The sequence below is a fragment of the Procambarus clarkii genome, unplaced genomic scaffold (assembly GCF_040958095.1).
Source record: "Procambarus clarkii isolate CNS0578487 unplaced genomic scaffold, FALCON_Pclarkii_2.0 HiC_scaffold_740, whole genome shotgun sequence".
Taxonomy (NCBI): Eukaryota; Metazoa; Arthropoda; class Malacostraca; order Decapoda; family Cambaridae; genus Procambarus; species Procambarus clarkii.
In genome coordinates, this window is record NW_027189773.1 from 1 (window position 1) to 24610 (window position 24610).

The 24610-nt window shown below is 45.4% G+C and overlaps 2 non-coding genes across 2 annotated transcripts; both read left to right on the plus strand.

Annotated features, from left to right (window-relative positions):
- Positions 1–7423: 7423 nt before the first annotated feature.
- Positions 7424–7542, plus strand: LOC138361776 (5S ribosomal RNA). The gene has a single exon (XR_011227176.1). It is a non-coding gene; the product is annotated as a 5S ribosomal RNA (ribosomal RNA).
- Positions 7543–21616: 14074 nt separating this feature from the next.
- LOC138361782 (5S ribosomal RNA) lies at positions 21617–21735 on the plus strand. Its single transcript, XR_011227180.1, has one exon. It is a non-coding gene; the product is annotated as a 5S ribosomal RNA (ribosomal RNA).
- Positions 21736–24610: the final 2875 nt, after the last annotated feature.

Sequence of the window (24610 nt, forward strand, 5' to 3'; positions counted from 1 at the left end):
TTCACCACCAATCACCACCAATCACCACCACCACCTAACCGAAAACCCCCTAACACATCAACCCTCCCCCCAATCAACAGGCGAAATAATAACCCTCAAATGCCTGCCTGCCTGCCAGCCAGCCAATACTAACGGTCTTCTCAGAAAGAAAATCTCTTTGTATCTGTATTACTTGATGAAATGTATGATTCTAATAATGAAAATAAATTTTGATGTCGGTTGTATGAGCATAATGACCAATATGCACATGATATGAATGAATTAAATAGTGTAGTTTTAAGTAATTAGGTTGTAGACACATTAAGCGGATATGATATTTGACGCGTCCAGAACTGGTGATTTTTGGTTTAGTTTTAAATGCACCACCACCATTGCTTCCCCAGAGCCTAATTAAGGACCGGTAAAAGGAGTCAATATGTATGTCATCTATAAAACCAAAGAATGAATAAAAACACACACACACACACACACTACATAATAGTATTAGGAAGATTGTATGGCAAAAAAAAAAAGTACTCCCATTGGGTCGTTTGAACTCGCGACTTCCAAAACACCAGCCACACACCTTACCACCCAGCCACCATAGAGTTGGTATAATTGTGCAACTTTAGTTATAAAAGTAAAGTTCTTATTGTCTCAAATCTTATTGTCTGTTCTATGAAAAGGCATGATGTAAATTATGTATTTTTTGAATGATTGAATTGTAGGCACATTAAGCGGATTCGATATTTGATATATCCAGAAAAGGTGATTTCTGTTCAGTTTTAAAATGCATCACTGTTAACGCTAAAGGACTGGTAAAACGACTCGATGTTTGTCATTTTTAAAATAAACACTAAAACTAGGCCCTTAACATATATAATGTTTGAATATAAATTGAATGCATATAAATACAAAGTGGGAGTGGCTGGCTGGCTGGCTGGCTGGCTGGCTGGCTGGCTGGCTGGCTGGCTGGCTGGCTGGCTGGCTGGCTGGCTGGCTGCCTGCCTGCCTGCTGCCTGCCTGCCTGCCTGCCTGCCTGCCTGCCTGCCTGGCTGGCTGGCTGCTGGCTGGCTGGCTGGCTGGCCGCCCGCCGCCCGCCCGCCCGCCCGCCCGCCCGCCTGCCCGCCCGCCCGCCTGCCCGCCCGCCTGCTTGCCTTGCCTTGCCTTGCCTTGCCTTGCCTGTCCTGTCCTGTCCTGTTCTGTTATTGCCTTGCCTTGCCTTGCCTTGCCTGCCTTGCCTTGCCCTGCCCTGCCCTGCCTTGGCTGCAGCTGGCTGGCTGGCCGTAAATCAACTCTTAACAACACCATACCACACCACACCATCACTCATCACCCATCACCCACCACCGGCCCCAGTCTCCCAGCCTCTCTTATATACCCGAGCAGGCCCTTTAAATTATTTGAATTGTTGCACTTCGGCCAATGGCAGGCACGATCGCTGCTGCTCAAACATATTCTGGTTCACAAGTATTAATATATATATATATATATATATATATATATATATATATATATATATATATATATATATATATATATATATATATATTCATGAAACACATTAAAACCTTGATCATTTATTCATTCATTACGTCTAGTGAAGAATTGCTTTTGTTCATTTGTATGATTAAAAATTAATAGAATATGAATTCCTCGCTTAAAGTAAAATATAAAATATATATTGGATTTATATGATTGGTTAATATTCCAAGTGATGCTGAATATCCCCTATAATTTTGTTTTGTTTGTTTGTTTGTTATGTACACATTCCAAATGAAATCAATATAAATGTTATTATTAATGTTTGAAAGTTGATTGTCTACTTGAATCTCTCTATTAAAGTGTGTGTGGCTCCGGATGGAGCCTGGTTATGGTATTTGTCGTGGTGGGTGGCAGAAGTGCTTACTTCTTCTCTGTCTTCTTTGGCAAAAGAACTGCCTGAATGTTTGGAAGAACACCTCCCTGTGCAATGGTTACGCCAGACAGAAGTTTGTTGAGTTCTTCGTCGTTGCGGATGGCCAACTGCAAGTGACGTGGGATGATACGGGTCTTCTTGTTGTCACGTGCGGCGTTACCGGCGAGCTCCAGAACTTCGGCAGCGAGGTATTCCATGACGGCTGCCAGGTAGACAGGAGCGCCAGCACCGACGCGTTCGGCGTAGTTGCCCTTACGCAGCAGACGGTGAATTCTGCCCACGGGGAACTGAAGTCCGGCCCTGCTGGAGCGAGACTTTGACTTGCCCTTCACTTTGCCTCCCTTGCCGCGTCCTGACATTGCTGCTGCTGTTGTGGGTTTGTGGTGTTTTATGCGGGCTCGCAGATCGAGCTTCGTGTTATATACCCCGCTCAGGATCAAGGGAGCCCGCCACTGACCAATCAGCGCGCTCCGCCACGCGACCCGCTCTGAGCTGAGTCGCGAGCGGGATAAAAGGAAAGCTCGCCTCGCGCAAAAGTTCATTATTGTATCGCAACGCCAGCCAGCACGAGCATCATCATGCCACCCAAGGCATCTGGAAAGGCTGCCAAGAAGGCCGGAAAGGCCCAGAAGGCCATTGCCAAGGGCGATAAGAAAAAGAAGCGCAGGAGGAAGGAGAGCTACAGCATCTACATCTACAAAGTGCTGAAGCAGGTCCACCCCGACACTGGTATCTCTTCCAAAGCCATGTCGATCATGAACTCGTTCGTGAACGACATCTTCGAGCGCATCGCCGCCGAGGCTTCTCGCCTGGCCCACTACAACAAGCGTTCCACCATTACCAGTCGGGAGATCCAGACGGCTGTAAGGCTCCTGTTGCCCGGAGAACTGGCCAAGCACGCCGTCTCTGAGGGCACTAAGGCCGTCACCAAGTACACCTCCTCCAAGTAAACGGCTTACTTACTGCCCTGTGGTGGTGGCTTGGCCTCAAACCAACAAACTCGGCTCCATTGGAGCCACACTTTAATTTCTAAAGAGATTGTGAGTGTTAGACACCAATACTATTATAACAAAAACCTCTGTCACTGAAAGCAAATAGCTATAAAATGAGAATATTTATGAAACTGTCTGTGTGTGTTTCTCTCTCTCAGTGTGTCTGTCTGTCTGTCTGTCTGTCTGTCTGTCTGTCTGTCTGCCTGCCTGCCTGCCTGTCTGTCTGTCTGTCTGTCTGTCTGTCTGTCTGTCTGTCTGTCTGTCTGTCTGTCTTGTCTATCTTGTCTGTGTGTCTCTCTCTCTCTCTCTCTCTCTCTCTCTCTCTCTCTCTCTCTCTCTCTCTCTCTCTCTCTCTCTCTCTCTCTCTCTCTCTCTCTCTCTCTCTCTCTCAACACATATAAGCACTCGGTATCTTTTTTCTAGAGATTAGAGATTCATTGTTATGTTCCACATTAGGATTACTATGCAGGCCACCCTCTTAGGTTTGAAAATGTCAAGAAAACGGTTAATTTAAAATGTCATCTCCTAACTTAACAGATTAAGCCAGAGGACCGAAAACAGAATAAAACAGGACTGGACAGTATATGTCACTTATACAAGCTGCTTTTATTTCTAGTACAGTATGACAATTTTTATTTTGGGGGGGGGGGGGGGTGATCCTTGACAGTGCATAAGAGTGAAAAGCGACGGCGTTTTGTTTGTAAGAGAACAGGTTGTACTACAAATGACTTGATTTATTGATATCACATGTATGTATGACACCTAAATTATGCTAGGAATGTCTGAAATCTCCTTAGAAGGATATTTTGGCCCTGAGAAGGGCCGAGTTTGGTGTATACTAGGGTGGTCGATTTAGCTTATGCACGCTCTCCACGGATACGGCGAGCAAGCTGAATGTCCTTTGGCATGATGGTGACACGCTTGGCGTGGATGGCACAGAGGTTAGTGTCCTCGAAGAGACCGACCAGGTAAGCCTCGGATGCCTCCTGTAAAGCCATGACGGCAGACGACTGGAAGCGAAGATCGGTCTTGAAGTCCTGGGCAATCTCGCGCACCAGACGCTGGAAGGGAAGTTTCCTGATGAGCAACTCGGTGCTCTTCTGGTAACGACGGATCTCACGCAGGGCGACCGTTCCGGGCCTGTAACGGTGAGGCTTCTTCACACCCCCTGTGGCAGGAGCAGACTTGCGTGCTGCCTTGGTGGCCAGCTGCTTACGAGGAGCCTTGCCTCCCGTGGACTTGCGAGCAGTCTGCTTGGTGCGAGCCATGGTGAACAACTGTGGTTTGTGATGGCCGGCGCCGAAAAATTTTTGCTTATATACGCCGTCTCGAGGCGCTTGCTCGAGCGCCATTGGCTGCTCGACTCGCCTACGTCACCCCGTTGCCCCTCCCCTCCTTCCTCTGGCTGCAGCCAACAGGCGGCTCACCTCAATCACTATTATCGCTGATTTTGCTCTATTTTTTGGATTTGTGCAAAAGTCATTTCACAGGGACGTGAAACAGACGAGTAGGCAACTGCAGTTTTGAAAGCGTTGTGAGAAAGCCGTGTCTACTCGACCACAAGCGTAAAGTAAGGGCAGGCAGGAGTTGCAATGCTACTAGTACGTCCGCTTGATGGGATATAGTCGGGAAATCGTGCGGGCATTCGTCAATTCGATTCACACAACTTCAACACCATGACTGGACGCGGCAAGGGAGGCAAGGGACTCGGAAAGGGTGGCGCCAAGCGTCATCGTAAGGTGCTACGTGACAACATCCAGGGCATCACCAAGCCCGCTATTCGTCGCTTAGCTCGTCGTGGCGGCGTGAAGCGTATTTCGGGTCTCATCTACGAAGAGACCCGTGGCGTCCTGAAGGTGTTCCTCGAGAACGTCATCCGTGATGCTGTAACCTACACGGAACACGCCAAGAGGAAGACCGTCACTGCTATGGACGTGGTGTACGCTCTGAAGCGCCAGGGTCGTACCCTCTACGGATTCGGCGGATAAGAGCTTGGCTAATCCATCGATTCCACCCACCACCACCTCAAAACGGGACCTAATTAGGTCCCTATACTTTTTTACTGAAGGGCTTAATAGACGATAACATAAATTGTTTTGATATCAGCTAGCACATTGGGTCTTATGAAATCTATTTTTTATCCTCGCATGCTTAAAGGGACTCTGATTGGGAGGGAGGGGGGGGGGGGGAAGGTTTGTTACGTTATATACTAGCAGAGCAGGATCATTGGTGGGGGGTGAGGGGGAGAGAGAGAGAGAGAGAGAGAGAGATCTTTCCCAACTCTTCCTTTTTACATGAGTGAGCTACCCGTTTTATTCATTTTATCCTTCTCAGAGCTGTTTTGATAGTATCCAAATGATGGTAAATGAAAAGGGAGGACACGAATATCTACCCAGAATTCAGGACTGGCAATCGATATGCATGTTTGAGTGCGAATCTTTTTCTCTCTCAACTTAGGTATACGTTTATGTCGTACCTAAAAGCGAGAACCACACTATTGGGACAAGTATGCAAGGCCCAATTTTCCTAACAAGCACAGTTAATTTTGTTATTTTCGAACATTTCTTTCCAAATTGGTTTATCCAATTAACAGTATTATATTAAGATCATGAATTGCTGGGTTAGGTTAGGTTAGGTTAGGTTAGGTTAGGTTAGGTTAGCTTAGGTTAGGTTAGGTTAGGTTAGGTTAGCTTAGCTTAGCTTGGGTTAGCTTAGGTTAGGTTAGGTTAGCTTAGCTTGGGTTAGCATAGGTTAGGTTAGGTTTGATTACATTTCTATGTTAGATTTAACTCAAATTCAAAACAATTGCAGTCATTCGGCTTGTTAGTCAACTTGCCTCTAATAGGGGCAATTTGTCTAACAAGACTATTTAGTTTTGTGTGCATATATATATATATATATATATATATATATATATATATATATATATATATATATATATATATATATATATATTATATATATATATATATATATATATATATATATATATATATATATATATATATATAATATTATATATATATTATAGCTTCAAGACTCCGAACCAATATAGAAGCATCAAGAGGAAGTGCTTGTGTTATGGGCCAATAGGCCTTCTGCAGTTACTTCCATTCTTATGTTTTTATTCCCATTGGTTCGTGTTTTATCTTGTGTAAATGTCAATCACCTTACCCAAAACTTTGGTACCATATCACCTCACCCATGTGTATATATAAATATATATATATATATATATATATATATATATATATATATATATATATATATAATATATATATATATATATATATTATAATATACAGAGTAAATCTACCCCAAAAGTAATGATTTATTTGTCTACAAAACTAAACTCTTTTTGGAATCATATGAGGCCCCTCCACTGAGGGGGGAGGCCTGGATGTTTATTGTCATGTGTATTCATGCTGCTTGCATGTCATCGTTTATTTTGCCTTTGTTGTTTTCTTGACAGCTTTCTTTGCCTTGGGTGGTTTGGGAGATTTTGAAGCTCTCTTTATTTTGGGCTTTTTGTTCCCAACAACAAGCTGCTGCTGCTGCTTCTTTTTCAAGGCTGTAGGTGGTTTGTTGCTTGTGGCGGCTTTCTTGGGAGTTACCACGGCCTTCTTTGCTGCTGTAGATGGTTTCTTGGTTGTGGTGGCTTTCTTGGGAGTTAGAACGGCCCTCTTCTCTGCTACGGCCAGCTTGAATGATCCACTAGCTCCACTTCCCTTGGTCTGAACAAGAATGCCGTCAGCCACTGCTTTCTTGAGAAATCTTCGGATGTAAATGGCGATCTTGGCAGCCTCGACTTTGTTGTTGGCAACAACGTACTTCTTGATTGCTTGTAGAGACGAGCCCTTACGGTCTTTGAGTGCTGCGACCGCGGCTAGAACCATTTGACTAGTTTTCGGGTGAGCAACCTGGACGCGAGGTTTCCTGGTGGTGGCCACCACAGCAGCAGCCGCAGCCTTCTTGGTAGGCTTTGCTTCTACCATGATGATGATGAGATAACCAAGGTGATGAGAGACGCTCAGACAGTCACGGGGGAATGATGCTGCCGCCGCTTGAGCCGAACCTATTTATGTGCCGGCACGGTACAGAAGCTGCAACCTGGCAACTCGTCCACCAATCACAACGGTTGGTTTTACGGCTCCGAAACCTGGATCCCATATCTTCTCTAAAATAGAAGCATTTGTTCATGTTCTTTGTAAAAGTATCATAAAGCAGGACAGATGAGACAAATATCATAAAAACTGAAGAGCAGATGAGCACACACATGTATGTATTACAAAAGAAAATCCACAAATTCATTAGAAATTGGCAGGGCAGGCTGAGGAAGTAGGTAGATGTAAAATGTCTGTAAATGGCGAAAGAACATAAACCCAAGACTGAATAAACGATGTTAAATATCCATGCCAAGGAGACAAAAATATGTTAGGATACAATTACCATTAAGACACCACAAGAAGGTCCGTATCCTGCCGTGATGACTAAAAAGAGTTGGTTATTAGCCACAATGTGTAGGCAGTCTCATGCCAACGGCCATACCACGTTGAGAACACCGCTTCTCGTCCGATCAGCGAAGTTAAGCAACGTTGGGTTTGGTTAGTACTTGGATGGGTGACCGCCTGGGAACACCAAATGCTGTTGGCAATAATGTTTTTTGTTTTGTTTTGTTTTGTTTCGTTTGTTTTTGTTTGAATGGCTGGCTCCACGGGAAATTCACGGAGTTGTGTGGAATAAGGCCTGGTAAAATGAATTAATATGTATGTCATGTTTAAAACAAACTCGCTTAATATAGTGTGTGAGGCTTTATACAAAAACAAACAACCAAAACAAAACATGTTGTTTTATATATATATATATATATATATATATATATATATATATATATATATATATATATATAGCTTAATCCGGGTTTGAACTCGCAACTCCAAGAATACGCATCACTTATATACACTTTACCACTGGACCACAGCTGCAGGACACAAGCTTGATGCTGAGGTATCAATTTAATGACGTAAATGCCATTTCCACAAATAAATGATAATTTAAAAGTATTTGTATGTACAAATCTTTTCTGTTTAAAAGGCTACAATATCAGTTACATATATAATTTGTGTTAATGTTTCTATACCCACAGGAAGGCATGTTTTTGCTTATATGTAAGGGGTACGGAGAAGGAATCCACAGACCATCAGTCCCCTTCCCCCCCCCCCCCCCACCTACTCCCACCACCACCACACCACCACCACCACCACCACCACCACCACTACCACTACTCACCACCACCACCACTACTCACCACCAATCACCACCACCACCAATCACCACCAATCACCACCAATCACCACCACCACACCTAACCGAAAACCCCCTAACACATCAACCCTCCCCCCAATCAACAGGCGAAATAATAACCCTCAAATGCCTGCCTGCCTGCCAGCCAGCCAATACTAACGGTCTTCTCAGAAAGAAAATCTCTTTGTATCTGTATTACTTGATGAAATGTATGATTCTAATAATGAAAATAAATTTTGATGTCGGTTGTATGAGCATAATGACCAATATGCACATGATATGAATGAATTAAATAGTGTAGTTTTAAGTAATTAGGTTGTAGACACATTAAGCGGATATGATATTTGACGCGTCCAGAACTGGTGATTTTTGGTTTAGTTTTAAATGCACCACCACCATTGCTTCCCCAGAGCCTAATTAAGGACCGGTAAAAGGAGTCAATATGTATGTCATCTATAAAACCAAAGAATGAATAAAAACACACACACACACACACACCTACATAATAGTATTAGGAAGATTGTATGGCAAAAAAAAAAGTACTCCCATTGGGTCGTTTGAACTCGCGACTTCCAAAACACCAGCCACACACCTTACCACCCAGCCACCATAGAGTTGGTATAATTGTGCAACTTTAGTTATAAAAGTAAAGTTCTTATTGTCTCAAATCTTATTGTCTGTTCTATGAAAAGGCATGATGTAAATTATGTATTTTTTGAATGATTGAATTGTAGGCACATTAAGCGGATTCGATATTTGATATATCCAGAAAAGGTGATTTCTGTTCAGTTTTAAAATGCATCACTGTTAACGCTAAAGGACTGGTAAAACGACTCGATGTTTGTCATTTTTAAAATAAACACTAAAACTAGGCCCTTAACATATATAATGTTTGAATATAAATTGAATGCATATAAATACAAAGTGGGAGTGGCTGGCTGGCTGGCTGGCTGGCTGGCTGGCTGGCTGGCTGGCTGGCGGCTGGCTGGCTGGCTGGCTGGCTGGCTGGCTGGCTGCCTGCCTGCCTGCCTGCCTGCCTGCCTGCCTGCCTGCCTGCCTGCCTGCCTGGCTGGCTGGCTGGCTGGCTGGCTGGCTGGCTGGCCGCCCGCCCGCCCGCCCGCCCGCCCGCCCGCCCGCCTGCCCGCCCGCCCGCCTGCCCGCCCGCCTGCTTGCCTTGCCTTGCCTTGCCTTGCCTTGCCTGTCCTGTCCTGTCCTGTTCTGTTATTGCCTTGCCTTGCCTTGCCTTGCCTTGCCTTGCCTTGCCCTGCCCTGCCCTGCCTTGGCTGCAGCTGGCTGGCTGGCCGTAAATCAACTCTTAACAACACCATACCACACCACACCATCACTCATCACCCATCACCCACCACCGGCCCCAGTCTCCCAGCCTCTCTTATATACCCGAGCAGGCCCTTTAAATTATTTGAATTGTTGCACTTCGGCCAATGGCAGGCACGATCGCTGCTGCTCAAACATATTCTGGTTCACAAGTATTAATATATATATATATATATAATATATATATATATATATATAATATATATATATATATATATATATATATATATATATATATTCATGAAACACATTAAAACCTTGATCATTTATTCATTCATTACGTCTAGTGAAGAATTGCTTTTGTTCATTTGTATGATTAAAAATTAATAGAATATGAATTCCTCGCTTAAAGTAAAATATAAAATATATATTGGATTTATATGATTGGTTAATATTCCAAGTGATGCTGAATATCCCCTATAATTTTGTTTTGTTTGTTTGTTTGTTATGTACACATTCCAAATGAAATCAATATAAATGTTATTATTAATGTTTGAAAGTTGATTGTCTACTTGAATCTCTCTATTAAAGTGTGTGTGGCTCCGGATGGAGCCTGGTTATGGTATTTGTCGTGGTGGGTGGCAGAAGTGCTTACTTCTTCTCTGTCTTCTTTGGCAAAAGAACTGCCTGAATGTTTGGAAGAACACCTCCCTGTGCAATGGTTACGCCAGACAGAAGTTTGTTGAGTTCTTCGTCGTTGCGGATGGCCAACTGCAAGTGACGTGGGATGATACGGGTCTTCTTGTTGTCACGTGCGGCGTTACCGGCGAGCTCCAGAACTTCGGCAGCGAGGTATTCCATGACGGCTGCCAGGTAGACAGGAGCGCCAGCACCGACGCGTTCGGCGTAGTTGCCCTTACGCAGCAGACGGTGAATTCTGCCCACGGGGAACTGAAGTCCGGCCCTGCTGGAGCGAGACTTTGACTTGCCCTTCACTTTGCCTCCCTTGCCGCGTCCTGACATTGCTGCTGCTGTTGTGGGTTTGTGGTGTTTTATGCGGGATCGGATTGATGTCCATAGGGAATGGAAAGGATGGGGAGGTAGAGGGATGGGAGATGAAATTCAGGAAGAGGATGCGGGTGTAGAGAGAGAGGAGGTTTGAAAGTTCGGTGGCCTGTCCACCATGGGTTGACATTTTTGTATGTGTTGTTTGTTTGCGTATGTGTTATGTTGGGTTGTCAGTACATTGGCTGGGGGGGCTAGTGTTTGTGACCTTGTTGGTGTCCTAAAGCACTAGAGCCGATGGAGTTGGCTGAAGGAGGCTAATCTTAGAAACATCAGGGTAGTTACACTTCTGCCGCCACGACAAATGGTTTTTTTGGTTTTATATTTTTTTTGTAGGTGTTTTATTTATTTATATATTTTTTTTTTTTTTTTTTTATTATTTTTTTTTTTTTTTTTTAATTTATTTATTTATTTTTTTTTTTTTTATTTTTATTTTTTTATTTTGTTATTTTTTTTTTTTTTTTCTTTCTTTCTTTATTCTTCATTTGGTGTAGATTGGGTCCGGGATGGGCCACTCATCTGGATCGTCTGGCAGACCGCTTAGTATCTGAGGGCTTGGGAAGGCCTCATCATGGATATGTCTGATCACTTTTTGTTGGAGAGTGATTCTTCTGGTTCTGTGTGGTGGATCGTGGATCTCGTAGTCGCTGGTGGTGTTTTCTGCTACGAAGGGATCTTCTGGGTCTGGGACATACATGTTCTTCATACGGTACAGCTGTCTTCTGGCCAGGTAGCTGAGCCTAATGTTCATTGGCTTCATGTTGAGCGTCTCATGGATCAGGTCAGTTCTTACCCTGTCCCTCAGAGTCAGGCCCTCTGCAAAGCGAAGTGCTTTGTTTTGTACTCGTTGAATCTTCAACATGTTGGATTTGTTGGTGAGGTTCAGGGGAACGTAGGGGTATTCCAAGCTAGGCCTTATGATCATTCTGTACAGGTGGAGCTTGATGTGGGATGGGGCTTGGTTGAAACGGAAGAGCCTCTCCAGTGAGCCCCGGGCCATCGCTGTCTTCTGGGATACGTACTGGAGGAGTTGAGTAGCCTGTTGAAGTTGTAACCGAGCACTGTGTTGGAGTTTGAGATGGCTATGGGATCACCCCTGATTCTTATTCCCCCTCATTTTCAATAGAGAAGGCCATACAGCCGACAGTGCTTAATTGGATCTTTTCTGGGTTAGTGGTGATCCTCCATTTCCTTTCCCAGTTAGCAGTCCTTGCTAGTTCTACGTTTGCCTTACGGGTTACAGTTGCATGCTTGGCCGCTTGGATGCTAGGGTTAGATGTTATTACGTGTGTTACGTCGTCCGCAAATTGTACGATAATGGTGTCCCTATACTCTGGTTGGGGTAGGTCATTTACAAAGATGTTGAAGAGAACCGGGCTCAAGCATGATCCTTGGGGGACTCCAGCTGTTGGGGTGAAGGCTGCGGCCTCATTTGCCTTGAAGCTGGGGGTAACTTGCCTATTCTTAAGGAAATTTCTGATCAGCCTGAGGAGGGTCCAGTTTTGCGCTGGTAAGTCTGCTAATTTGTACACAAGACCATCGTGCCACAGGCTGTCGAAGGCCTTGTGTACGTCCCTCGTTGCAATCAAAGCTACCTGTTTTTGCTTTCGAATTGAGCTTACGGCGTCGTAGATGATGTTAATTGCGTGCTGGGTTGATCTATGTGCTCGAAAGCCAAACTGCTTTTCTGTGAAGAGGTTGTTGTACTCCATGTAGTAGTTAAGACGGTTTGACATGATTTTTTCAAAGCACTTGCCTATCGTGTCTAAGAGGGAGATTGGTCGGTAGTTGCCAGGTTGGTGGGGGTCTTTCTTGGGTTTGGGAATGAATATCATCTTGGCTGACTTGAATGCTACAGGAATGTGACCCGATGCCAGCATAGCGTTGAATAGGTTGAGTATGGATTGCATAAGATTGCCTGGTAGAAGTTTGATCTGCAGCGCTTTGATCCCTGATGGTCCAGGGGCCTTATCTCTGGTGCTTTTGATGACTCCTCTCATCTCTAGCATAGTTATGGGTCTTGTTAGAGGGTGGTCGTCTTCTAGGGTTGTCAGGTCAATCAGAGGGGTGCTGTTAAGGGAGGCGGCATTTTCTGTTGTCCATTGGTTGACACGTTCAAAGTGAGTGTTGTTGAAGGCTCTGCTGTTTGAAGCTGTGAGTGTCTTTTTCCAGACTGCGCCCATGAGGTCAGCCTGATCCTGTGGGTCTTCTATTTTTTCTTGCTGCTCCTCTTCATCTTCGTCAAGGAATGTGTGTACAAGGTGGGTGAGGCTGGGGTTAACTGATCCCAGGAGCTGTCTGATCTTGCGCCAGAAAGTAGCCGGCTCCCTTTTGTACTGGTTGGCCTGTCTCACCAGGGTTCCCCAAATGTGGCTCTTGTGGGTCAGCGTAAGGTCTATGGTTTCCCTTCTGAGTGTTTGTAGGGTCAACGCTGGTGGCTGGCCAGTTTGGTAGTGGCTTTGGCAGGCTCGCTGGTACTCATTCATTTTGCCTCTGATTTCTCGGGTCGGCTTATATTGGTGGTAAGTCCTTGTGGTGGATATTTCACAAGTGGCCTCGGTTGCAAGCTGGATCCGGTTGTGGATGGTGTTTACTGCTTGGTCGATTGTTTGGGTTGGGAGGTTCTCGAACTCAATGATGGGGTCGTCAGCAAGGAAGGTGTCATATTCACGGGCACGTATGGTTCCCAGTCTGGGCCTGGGTGGTGCCACATATCTGAAGGGGGCTGCTTGGAGGGATGTGACCACAGGGATGTGGTCCGACCCCACGTTCTTGCCTGGGGTTACTCTGCAGTGGAACAGGTCACAATCTCTGTTGGTCAGCACTATGTCAGGGGTGCCCCTCTGGTTGCCCGCAAAGAACGTCTTAAAGTGGGGGCCTTGGAAGGAGAGGTCCCGGTTTTGCATTAGATTGAAGAGCTGCCTGCCCTTGAGGTCTGGCCTGGCAGGTGCGTTGAATAAGGCCTGATGGTGGGCATTCAGGTCTCCTGCGATGATAGTGGGGAGATTCCTGTCGAGCAGCTTGTTCAGAGGGATGGAGGGGAGGTAGGCCAGTCTAGGTGGTAGATATGCGGTGCAGACGATGAGGGGGCCGTGTGAAGTGGTGAGTTCTATTGCAAGAAAGTTGTCGTCTTCTACGAGGATGGGGCGGTAGGAGAGTCCTCTTCTTATTAGTATTGCCACCCCACTGAACCTACCCCTGTTGACTTCCCTGGTGGAATATCCCCAGATGGAGATGTGCTGGTCCTGTCTGGCCGCTGTTTCATTGAGTAAGATTACATCTGGGTTAAGTCTGGCTACTTCCAGAGTGAGAAGGTATCTGTTGTTGAAGAAGTGTCTGATGTTCACCTGAAGGATTGTGATCCCCATTATTGACTATGAGACGGAAGTGTTTGTTTGGCTGTAGTGCCAATGTTGTTACATTCGGTTTGGTCGCTTCTGTTTGTGGAGGAGGGGGGTAAAGCTGTTGAGCCAGGTGTCTTGTTCCTGGTTCCGGTCGGGGATTGGTTGGGTTTGGGGTTTACCATACGTTGCTGTGCCATTGGGGGGTCCTCGGTGTCACTGCTGTTCATGATGTCGACATCCGTGGTGCTAGAGTCGCTCTCTGGTGAAGAGTTGTGGGGGTTGCTTGCCCTTGCTCCGTCCACAGGGGATGGGGTTCGGCTGTTCGGCCTAGGCCTCTTGGTGCAGCGTTGTGTGGAATATATTGTTGTGGGGCTGCGATGTTTGAAGCGAAATTTCCTAGGGCGGATGGGGTTCCGTATGGCAAGGGAGTTTGTGATAGCTTTGAGGACGATCTGATGTGGGAGTGTTTCAGGAAGGGTGGACATAGGTGTTTCCCAGAATGTCGGGGTGGAGGGGCCGGGGTTGTTCAGGGAGTTTGGAGTCTCCTGGGCGTTGGTTGAAGCCAGGGGGCGAGGAGTACTAGGGTTGGGGTTGTTGGGTTGTGCTTGGGCCTGGCCGGCGGTTGTTGTGATGTTAGGAGTCAAGTAGGCAAGCGAGTCCTCGGACATATGGACAGGGGGTAGGCCATTGTCTTTCCTAAGTGAGTTCCAGAAACCTAGGAGCTTCACTGGGTTGTCTGGAAATTGGATTTGAGCAAATGTTAGGAGTTCGGCCCCTAAGCTGGGCTTGGGATCGGGGTTTGGTGCAAGAGAGTTAGGTGTTGGGGCCTGTTGTGTTTGATTCTGGGTTTGCTCTGGTATAACCGTGGGGTTATGGGGTTGTTGGGTGCTTTGGTGGCCCACTTGGGCCACCGACTGGGCCTGTTGTTGGTTAGGGATGCCCCAGGCATTTACTGGTGGAGGAGGGGCAGGGATGGTAATAGCTGCCTGTTGGCGGGCTGCTGTCTCTGTTTCATGCAATTGCTTGATTGCCTCTTGCCTGCGGGGACAAAGATGCGAGATTGCAATGTGTGGACCATTGCATAGAGCACATTTGGGTGTTGGGTTTGTGCATTCCCTGTAGCTGTGTTCCCCTGTGCACCTGCTGCACTTGGGGGTTCCATTGTTACATGCATTGGAATAGTGGTCATACTGAAAGCATTTGAAGCATTGCTTGAGCTTGTAAAACCTCTGTGGGTGGATTTTGTCAGGTTCAGCCATGATGCCAAATGCAGAAAGGCCTTGTGTGCAGACTTGCGTTGCTTGCTCCGGTGAAGCCAGAGTAAGTTTCAGTACTTGGTTGTTGCGTTGGGTTGTGAATCTGTGGGCCTGAAGTATTTTGACATCCCTGTTTTTCCTCTCTATTTCTGCAATTATTTCATCATTTGAGTGGTCCATGATGATGTCATGGATCCTATGTACAAAGATGGTGCGCTGGGCTTGGAATTCGGCAGGGGGGTAGACAGTGATATTCTTCTCCCTTAGTTTGTTCATGGTGTCTGACGAAAGGAGGTCTGGGAGGTTTGCATTGGGTACCAACAAGATGGCTCCATTCGTTATTTTGTACACATTTTTGTAGGTAATCTGGGTGACCTCGTAGATCACCTCAAGTAGTTGGGCTGGGGTACGACCCCGGCCAGATTCGTCTGTGAATCTGACTTTGGTCGCCATAGCTTGGTGGGCCAGGCAGCCTAATCTAATCTATACTATGGTGGGTGCTGTGAAGTGTCCAGGTAGACTAAGTGGATGGTGGGTGTTAGTTAGGCCGAGGCCTCTAACTTCTAGTTGCTAGGCAACTAGAGCTACTAGACAAGGTGGTAATTGAACCTATCGATAGCCTAAGCCTGCTACAAGGCTGTTAGATGCCCGATCAAACCTTCGCAAGAATTTCAAGAACCCGGTTTTGGCTACCGCTCGGGAATGATCGTTTGGAATGGCGAAATACAAGAGGTAGAAACAGTTTAGAAAGACAGCCTTATTCACTCCTTAATTCTATGATTAGTAGGTTATGCATTGTGTATTGTGTGAGTGTGTGTGTGGTGTGTCTTGGTACAGGCAGGGAGAGAATGGGGAGGAGAGGGTGGGGAATGGGGGGGGGAGGGGGTGTGGGATGAAGGATGAGGATGGGTAGTTATTTTATTAGGACATCATACTGCTGTAAGCGTCAGTAGAGCTAGGTTGAGACACAGTACAGGTGCCCCGGCGTGTCTTGACGCCGAGAGAGCTAGTAGTCGACTGGCAGTGAGTGTGGCTGGCTGCTACGCGGCCGGCCGGCTGTGATTGGCTCGCTGGCGCACCAATCCTGAGTGAGGTGGGCGGAGCCAACGCTCAGTTTCTCCTGTAGGTGGCGGGAGCTCCTGGGAGCACGTCTGCTCACGGCGGCTGCTGGCTGGCGAGTCTTTTATCTTTATTTTTATGCGGGCTCGCAGATCGAGCTTCGTGTTATATACCCCGCTCAGGATCAAGGGAGCCCGCCACTGACCAATCAGCGCGCTCCGCCACGCGACCCGCTCTGAGCTGAGTCGCGAGCGGGATATAAAAGGAAAGCTCGCCTCGCGCAAAAGTTCATTATTGTATCGCAACGCCAGCCAGCACGAGCATCATCATGCCACCCAAGGCATCTGGAAAGGCTGCCAAGAAGGCCGGAAAGGCCCAGAAGGCCATTGCCAAGGGCGATAAGAAAAAGAAGCGCAGGAGGAAGGAGAGCTACAGCATCTACATCTACAAAGTGCTGAAGCAGGTCCACCCCGACACTGGTATCTCTTCCAAAGCCATGTCGATCATGAACTCGTTCGTGAACGACATCTTCGAGCGCATCGCCGCCGAGGCTTCTCGCCTGGCCCACTACAACAAGCGTTCCACCATTACCAGTCGGGAGATCCAGACGGCTGTAAGGCTCCTGTTGCCCGGAGAACTGGCCAAGCACGCCGTCTCTGAGGGCACTAAGGCCGTCACCAAGTACACCTCCTCCAAGTAAACGGCTTACTTACTGCCCTGTGGTGGTGGCTTGGCCTCAAACCAACAAACTCGGCTCCATTGGAGCCACACTTTAATTTCTAAAGAGATTGTGAGTGTTAGACACCAATACTATTATAACAAAAACCTCTGTCACTGAAAGCAAATAGCTATAAAATGAGAATATTTATGAAACTGTCTGTGTGTGTTTCTCTCTCTCAGTGTCTGTCTGTCTGTCTGTCTGTCTGTCTGTCTGTCTGTCTGTCTGCCTGCCTGCCTGCCTGTCTGTCTGTCTGTCTGTCTGTCTGTCTGTCTGTCTGTCTGTCTGTCTGTCTGTCTTGTCTATCTTGTCTGTGTGTCTCTCTCTCTCTCTCTCTCTCTCTCTCTCTCTCTCTCTCTCTCTCTCTCTCTCTCTCTCTCTCTCTCTCTCTCTCTCTCTCTCTCTCTCTCTCTCTCTCTCTCAACACATATAAGCACTCGGTATCTTTTTTCTAGAGATTAGAGATTCATTGTTATGTTCCACATTAGGATTACTATGCAGGCCACCCTCTTAGGTTTGAAAATGTCAAGAAAACGGTTAATTTAAAATGTCATCTCCTAACTTAACAGATTAAGCCAGAGGACCGAAAACAGAATAAAACAGGACTGGACAGTATATGTCACTTATACAAGCTGCTTTTATTTCTAGTACAGTATGACAATTTTTATTTTGGGGGGGGGGGGGGGGGTGATCCTTGACAGTGCATAAGAGTGAAAAGCGACGGCGTTTTGTTTGTAAGAGAACAGGTTGTACTACAAATGACTTGATTTATTGATATCACATGTATGTATGACACCTAAATTATGCTAGGAATGTCTGAAATCTCCTTAGAAGGATATTTTGGCCCTGAGAAGGGCCGAGTTTGGTGTATACTAGGGTGGTCGATTTAGCTTATGCACGCTCTCCACGGATACGGCGAGCAAGCTGAATGTCCTTTGGCATGATGGTGACACGCTTGGCGTGGATGGCACAGAGGTTAGTGTCCTCGAAGAGACCGACCAGGTAAGCCTCGGATGCCTCCTGTAAAGCCATGACGGCAGACGACTGGAAGCGAAGATCGGTCTTGAAGTCCTGGGCAATCTCGCGCACCAGACGCTGGAAGGGAAGTTTCCTGATGAGCAACTCGGTGCTCTTCTGGTAACGACGGATCTCACGCAGGGCGACCGTTCCGGGCCTGTAACGGTGAGGCTTCTTCACACCCCCTGTGGCAGGAGCAGACTTGCGTGCTGCCTTGGTGGCCAGCTGCTTACGAGGAGCCTTGCCTCCCGTGGACTTGCGAGCAGTCTGCTTGGTGCGAGCCATGGTGAACAACTGTGGTTTGTGATGGCCGGCGCCGAAAAATTTTTGCTTATATACGCCGTCTCGAGGCGCTTGCTCGAGCGCCATTGGCTGCTCGACTCGCCTACGTCACCCCGTTGCCCCTCCCCTCCTTCCTCTGGCTGCAGCCAACAGGCGGCTCACCTCAATCACTATTATCGCTGATTTTGCTCTATTTTTTGGATTTGTGCAAAAGTCATTTCACAGGGACGTGAAACAGACGAGTAGGCAACTGCAGTTTTGAAAGCGTTGTGAGAAAGCCGTGTCTACTCGACCACAAGCGTAAAGTAAGGGCAGGCAGGAGTTGCAATGCTACTAGTACGTCCGCTTGATGGGATATAGTCGGGAAATCGTGCGGGCATTCGTCAATTCGATTCACACAACTTCAACACCATGACTGGACGCGGCAAGGGAGGCAAGGGACTCGGAAAGGGTGGCGCCAAGCGTCATCGTAAGGTGCTACGTGACAACATCCAGGGCATCACCAAGCCCGCTATTCGTCGCTTAGCTCGTCGTGGCGGCGTGAAGCGTATTTCGGGTCTCATCTACGAAGAGACCCGTGGCGTCCTGAAGGTGTTCCTCGAGAACGTCATCCGTGATGCTGTAACCTACACGGAACACGCCAAGAGGAAGACCGTCACTGCTATGGACGTGGTGTACGCTCTGAAGCGCCAGGGTCGTACCCTCTACGGATTCGGCGGATAAGAGCTTGGCTAATCCATCGATTCCACCCACCACCACCTCAAAACGGGACCTAATTAGGTCCCTATACTTTTTTACTGAAGGGCTTAATAGACGATAACATAAATTGTTTTGATATCAGCTAGCACATTGGGTCTTATGAAATCTATTTTTTATCCTCGCATGCTTAAAGGGACTCTGATTGGGGAGGGAGGGGGGGGGGGGGAAGGTTTGTTACGTTATATACTAGCAGAGCAGGATCATTGGTGGGGGGTGAGGGGGAGAGAGAGAGAGAGAGAGAGAGAGATCTTTCCCAACTCTTCCTTTTTACATGAGTGAGCTACCCGTTTTATTCATTTTATCCTTCTCAGAGCTGTTTTGATAGTATCCAAATGATGGTAAATGAAAAGGGAGGACACGAATATCTACCCAGAATTCAGGACTGGCAATCGATATGCATGTTTGAGTGCGAATCTTTTTCTCTCTCAACTTAGGTATACGTTTATGTCGTACCTAAAAGCGAGAACCACACTATTGGGACAAGTATGCAAGGCCCAATTTTCCTAACAAGCACAGTTAATTTTGTTATTTTCGAACATTTCTTTCCAAATTGGTTTATCCAATTAACAGTATTATATTAAGATCATGAATTGCTGGGTTAGGTTAGGTTAGGTTAGGTTAGGTTAGGTTAGGTTAGCTTAGGTTAGGTTAGGTTAGGTTAGGTTAGCTTAGCTTAGCTTGGGTTAGCTTAGGTTAGGTTAGGTTAGCTTAGCTTGGGTTAGCATAGGTTAGGTTAGGTTTGATTACATTTCTATGTTAGATTTAACTCAACTTCAAACAATTGCAGTCATTCGCTTGTTAGTCAACTGCCTCTAATAGGGGCATATTTGTCTAACAAGACTATTTAGTTTTGTTGTGCATGCATATATATATAATATATATATATATATATATATATATATATATATATATATATATATATATATATATATATATATATATAATATATATATATATAATATATATATAATATATAATATTATAGCTTCAAGACTCCGAACCAATATAGAAGCATCAAAGAGGAAAGTGCTTGTGTTATGGGGCCAATAGTCCTTCTGCAGTTACTTCCATTCTTATGTTTTTATTCCCATTGGTTCGTGTTTTATCTGTGTAAATGTCAATCACCTTTACCCAAAACTTTGGTAACCATATCACCCTCACTCCATGTGTATATATAAATATAAATTATATACCACAATGGGGTGAGGTGATCTGGTACCAAAGTTTTGGGTAAAGGTGATTGACATTTACCCAGATAAAACCACGAAACCAATGGAATAAAACGATAAGATGGAAGTGACTGCAGAAGGCCTATGGCCCATATATATATATATATATATATATATTATATATATTATATATATATTAGTATATATATATATATATATATTATATATATATATATAATATACAGAGTAAAATCTACCCAAAAGTAATGATTTATTGTTCTACAAAACTAAACTCTTTTTCGGAATCATATGAGCCCCTCCACTGAGGGGGGAGGCCTGGATGTTTATTGTCATGTGTATTCATGCTGCTTGCATGTCGTCGTTATTTTGCCTTTGTTGTTTTCTTGACAGCTTTCTTTGCCTTGGGTGGTTTGGGAGATTTGAAGCTCTCTTTATTTTTGGCTTTTTTGTTCCCAACAACAAGCTTGCTGCTGCTGCTTCTTTTTTCAAGGCTGTAGGTGGTTTGTTGCTTGTGGCGGCTTTCTTGGGAGTTACCACGGCCTTCTTTGCTGCTGTAGATGGTTTCTTGGTTGTTGTGGCTTTTCTTGGGAGTTAGAACGGCCCTCTTCTCTGCTACGGCCAGCTTGAATGATCCACTAGCTCCACTTCCCTTGGTCTGAACAAGAATGCCGTCAGCCACTGCTTTCTTGAGAAATCTTCGGATGTAAATGGCGATCTTGGCAGCCTCGACTTTGTTGTTGGCAACAACGTACTTCTTGATTGCTTGTAGAGACGAGCCCTTACGGTCTTTGAGTGCCTGCGACCGCGGCTAGAACCATTTGACTAGTTTTCGGGTGAGCAACCTGGACGCGAGGTTTCCTGGTGGTGGCCACCACAGCAGCAGCCGCAGCCTTCTTGGTAGGCTTTGCTTCTACCATGATGATGATGAGATAACCAAGGTGATGAGAGACGCTCAGACAGTCACGGGGGAATGATGCTGCCGCCGCTTGAGGCCGAACCTATTTATGTGCCGGCACGGTACAGAAGCTGCAACCTGGCAACTCGTCCACCAATCACAACGGTTGGTTTTACGGCTCCGAAACCTGGATCCCATATCTTCTCTAAAATAGAAGCATTTGTTCATGTTCTTTGTAAAAGTATCATAAAGCAGGACAGATGAGACAAATATCATAAAAACTGAAGAGCAGATGAGCACACACATAGTATGTATTACAAAAAGAAAATCCACAAATTCATTAGAATTGGCAGGGCAGGCTGAGGAAGTAGGTAGATGTAAAATGTCTGTAAATGGCGAAAGAACATAAACCCAAGACTGAATAAACGATGTTAAATATCCATGCCAAGGAGACAAAAATATGTTAGGATACAATTACCATTAAGACACCACAAGAAGGTCCGTATCCTGCCGTGATGACTAAAAAGAGTTGGTTATTAGCCACAATGTGTAGGCAGTCTCATGCCAACGGCCATACCACGTTGAGAACACCGCTTCTCGTCCGATCAGCGAAGTTAAGCAACGTTGGGTTTGGTTAGTACTTGGATGGGTGACCGCCTGGGAACACCAAATGCTGTTGGCAATAATGTTTTTTGTTTTGTTTTGTTTTGTTTCGTTTGTTTTTGTTTGAATGGCTGGCTCCACGGGAAATTCACGGAGTTGTGTGGAATAAGGCCTGGTAAAATGAATTAATATGTATGTCATGTTTAAAACAAACTCGCTTAATATAGTGTGTGAGGCTTTATACAAAAACAAACAACCAAAACAAAACATGTTGTGTATATATATATATATATATATATATTATATATATATATATATATATATATATATATATATATATATATATAGCTTAATCCGGGTTTGAACTCGCAACTCCAAGAATACGCATCACTTATATACACTTTACCACTGGACCACAGCTGCAGGACACAAGCTTGATGCTGAGGTATCAATTTAATGACGTAAATGCCATTTCCACAAATAAATGATAATTTAAAAGTATTTGTATGTACAAATCTTTTCTGTTTAAAAGGCTACAATATCAGTTACTGATATAATTTGTGTATGTTCTATACCCACAGGAAGGCATGTTTTTGCTTATATGTAAGGGGTACGGAGAAGGAATCCACAGACCATCGGTCCCCTTCCCCCCCCCCCCCCCCCCCCCTCCCACCTACTACCACCACCACCACCACCACCACCACCACCACCACCACCACCACCACCACCACCACTACTCACCACCACCACCACCACCACCACTACTCACCACCACCACCACTACTCACCACCCAATCACCACCACCACCAATCACCACCAATCACCACCACCACACCTAACCGAAAACCCCCTAACACATCAACCCTCCCCCCAATCAACAGGCGAAATAATAACCCTCAAATGCCTGCCTGCCTGCCAGCCAGCCAATACTAACGGTCTTCTCAGAAAGAAAATCTCTTTGTATCTGTATTACTTGATGAAATGTATGATTCTAATAATGAAAATAAATTTTGATGTCGGTTGTATGAGCATAATGACCAATATGCACATGATATGAATGAATTAAATAGTGTAGTTTTAAGTAATTAGGTTGTAGACACATTAAGCGGATATGATATTTGACGCGTCCAGAACTGGTGATTTTTGGTTTAGTTTTAAATGCACCACCACCATTGCTTCCCCAGAGCCTAATTAAGGACCGGTAAAAGGAGTCAATATGTATGTCATCTATAAAACCAAAGAATGAATAAAAACACACACACACACACACACACACCTACATAATAGTATTAGGAAGATTGTATGGCAAAAAAAAAAAAGTACTCCCATTGGGTCGTTTGAACTCGCGACTTCCAAAACACCAGCCACACACCTTACCACCCAGCCACCATAGAGTTGGTATAATTGTGCAACTTTAGTTATAAAACGTAAAGTTCTTATTGTCTCAAATCTTATTGTCTGTTCTATGAAAAGGCATGATGTAAATTATGTATTTTTTGAATGATTGAATTGTAGGCACATTAAGCGGATTCGATATTTGATATATCCAGAAAAGGTGATTTCTGTTCAGTTTTAAAATGCATCACCGTTAACGCTAAAGGACTGGTAAAACGACTCGATGTTTGTCATTTTTAAAATAAACACTAAAACTAGGCCCTTAACATATATAATGTTTGAATATAATTGAATGCATATAAATACAAAGTGGGAGTGCTGGCTGGCTGGCTGGCTGGCTGGCTGGCTGGCTGGCTGCTGCCTGGCTGGCTGGCTGGCTGGCTGGCTGGCTGGCTGGCTGGCTGCCTGCCTGCCTGCTGCCTGCCTGCCTGCCTGCCTGCCTGCCTGGCCTGGCTGGCTGGCTGGCTGCTGCTGGCTGGCTGGCTGGCCGCCCGCCCGCCCGCCCGCCCGCCCGCCCGCCCGCCTGCCCGCCCGCCCGCCTGCCCGCCCGCCTGCTTGCCTTGCCTTGCCTTGCCTTGCCTTGCCTGTCCTGTCCTGTCCTGTTCTGTTATTGCCTTGCCTTGCCTTGCCTTGCCTTGCCTTGCCTTGCCCTGCCCTGCCCTGCCTTGGCTGCAGCTGGCTGGCTGGCCGTAAATCAACTCTTAACAACACCATACCACACCACACCATCACTCATCACCCATCACCCACCACCGGCCCCAGTCTCCCAGCCTCTCTTATATACCCGAGCAGGCCCTTTAAATTATTTGAATTGTTGCACTTCGGCCAATGGCAGGCACGATCGCTGCTGCTCAAAACATATTCTGGTTCACAAGTATTATAATATATATATATATTATATATATATATATATATATATATATATATATATATATATATATATATATATATATATATATATATATATATTCATGAAACACATTAAAACCTTGATCATTTATTCATTCATTACGTCTAGTGAAGAATTGCTTTTGTTCATTTGTATGATTAAAAATTAATAGAATATGAATTCCTCGCTTAAAGTAAAATATAAAATATATATTGGATTTATATGATTGGTTAATATTCCAAGTGATGCTGAATATCCCCTATAATTTTGTTTTGTTTGTTTGTTTGTTATGTACACATTCCAAATGAAATCAATATAAATGTTATTATTAATGTTTGAAAGTTGATTGTCTACTTGAATCTCTCTATTAAAGTGTGTGTGGCTCCGGATGGAGCCTGGTTATGGTATTTGTCGTGGTGGGTGGCAGAAGTGCTTACTTCTTCTCTGTCTTCTTTGGCAAAAGAACTGCCTGAATGTTTGGAAGAACACCTCCCTGTGCAATGGTTACGCCAGACAGAAGTTTGTTGAGTTCTTCGTCGTTGCGGATGGCCAACTGCAAGTGACGTGGGATGATACGGGTCTTCTTGTTGTCACGTGCGGCGTTACCGGCGAGCTCCAGAACTTCGGCAGCGAGGTATTCCATGACGGCTGCCAGGTAGACAGGAGCGC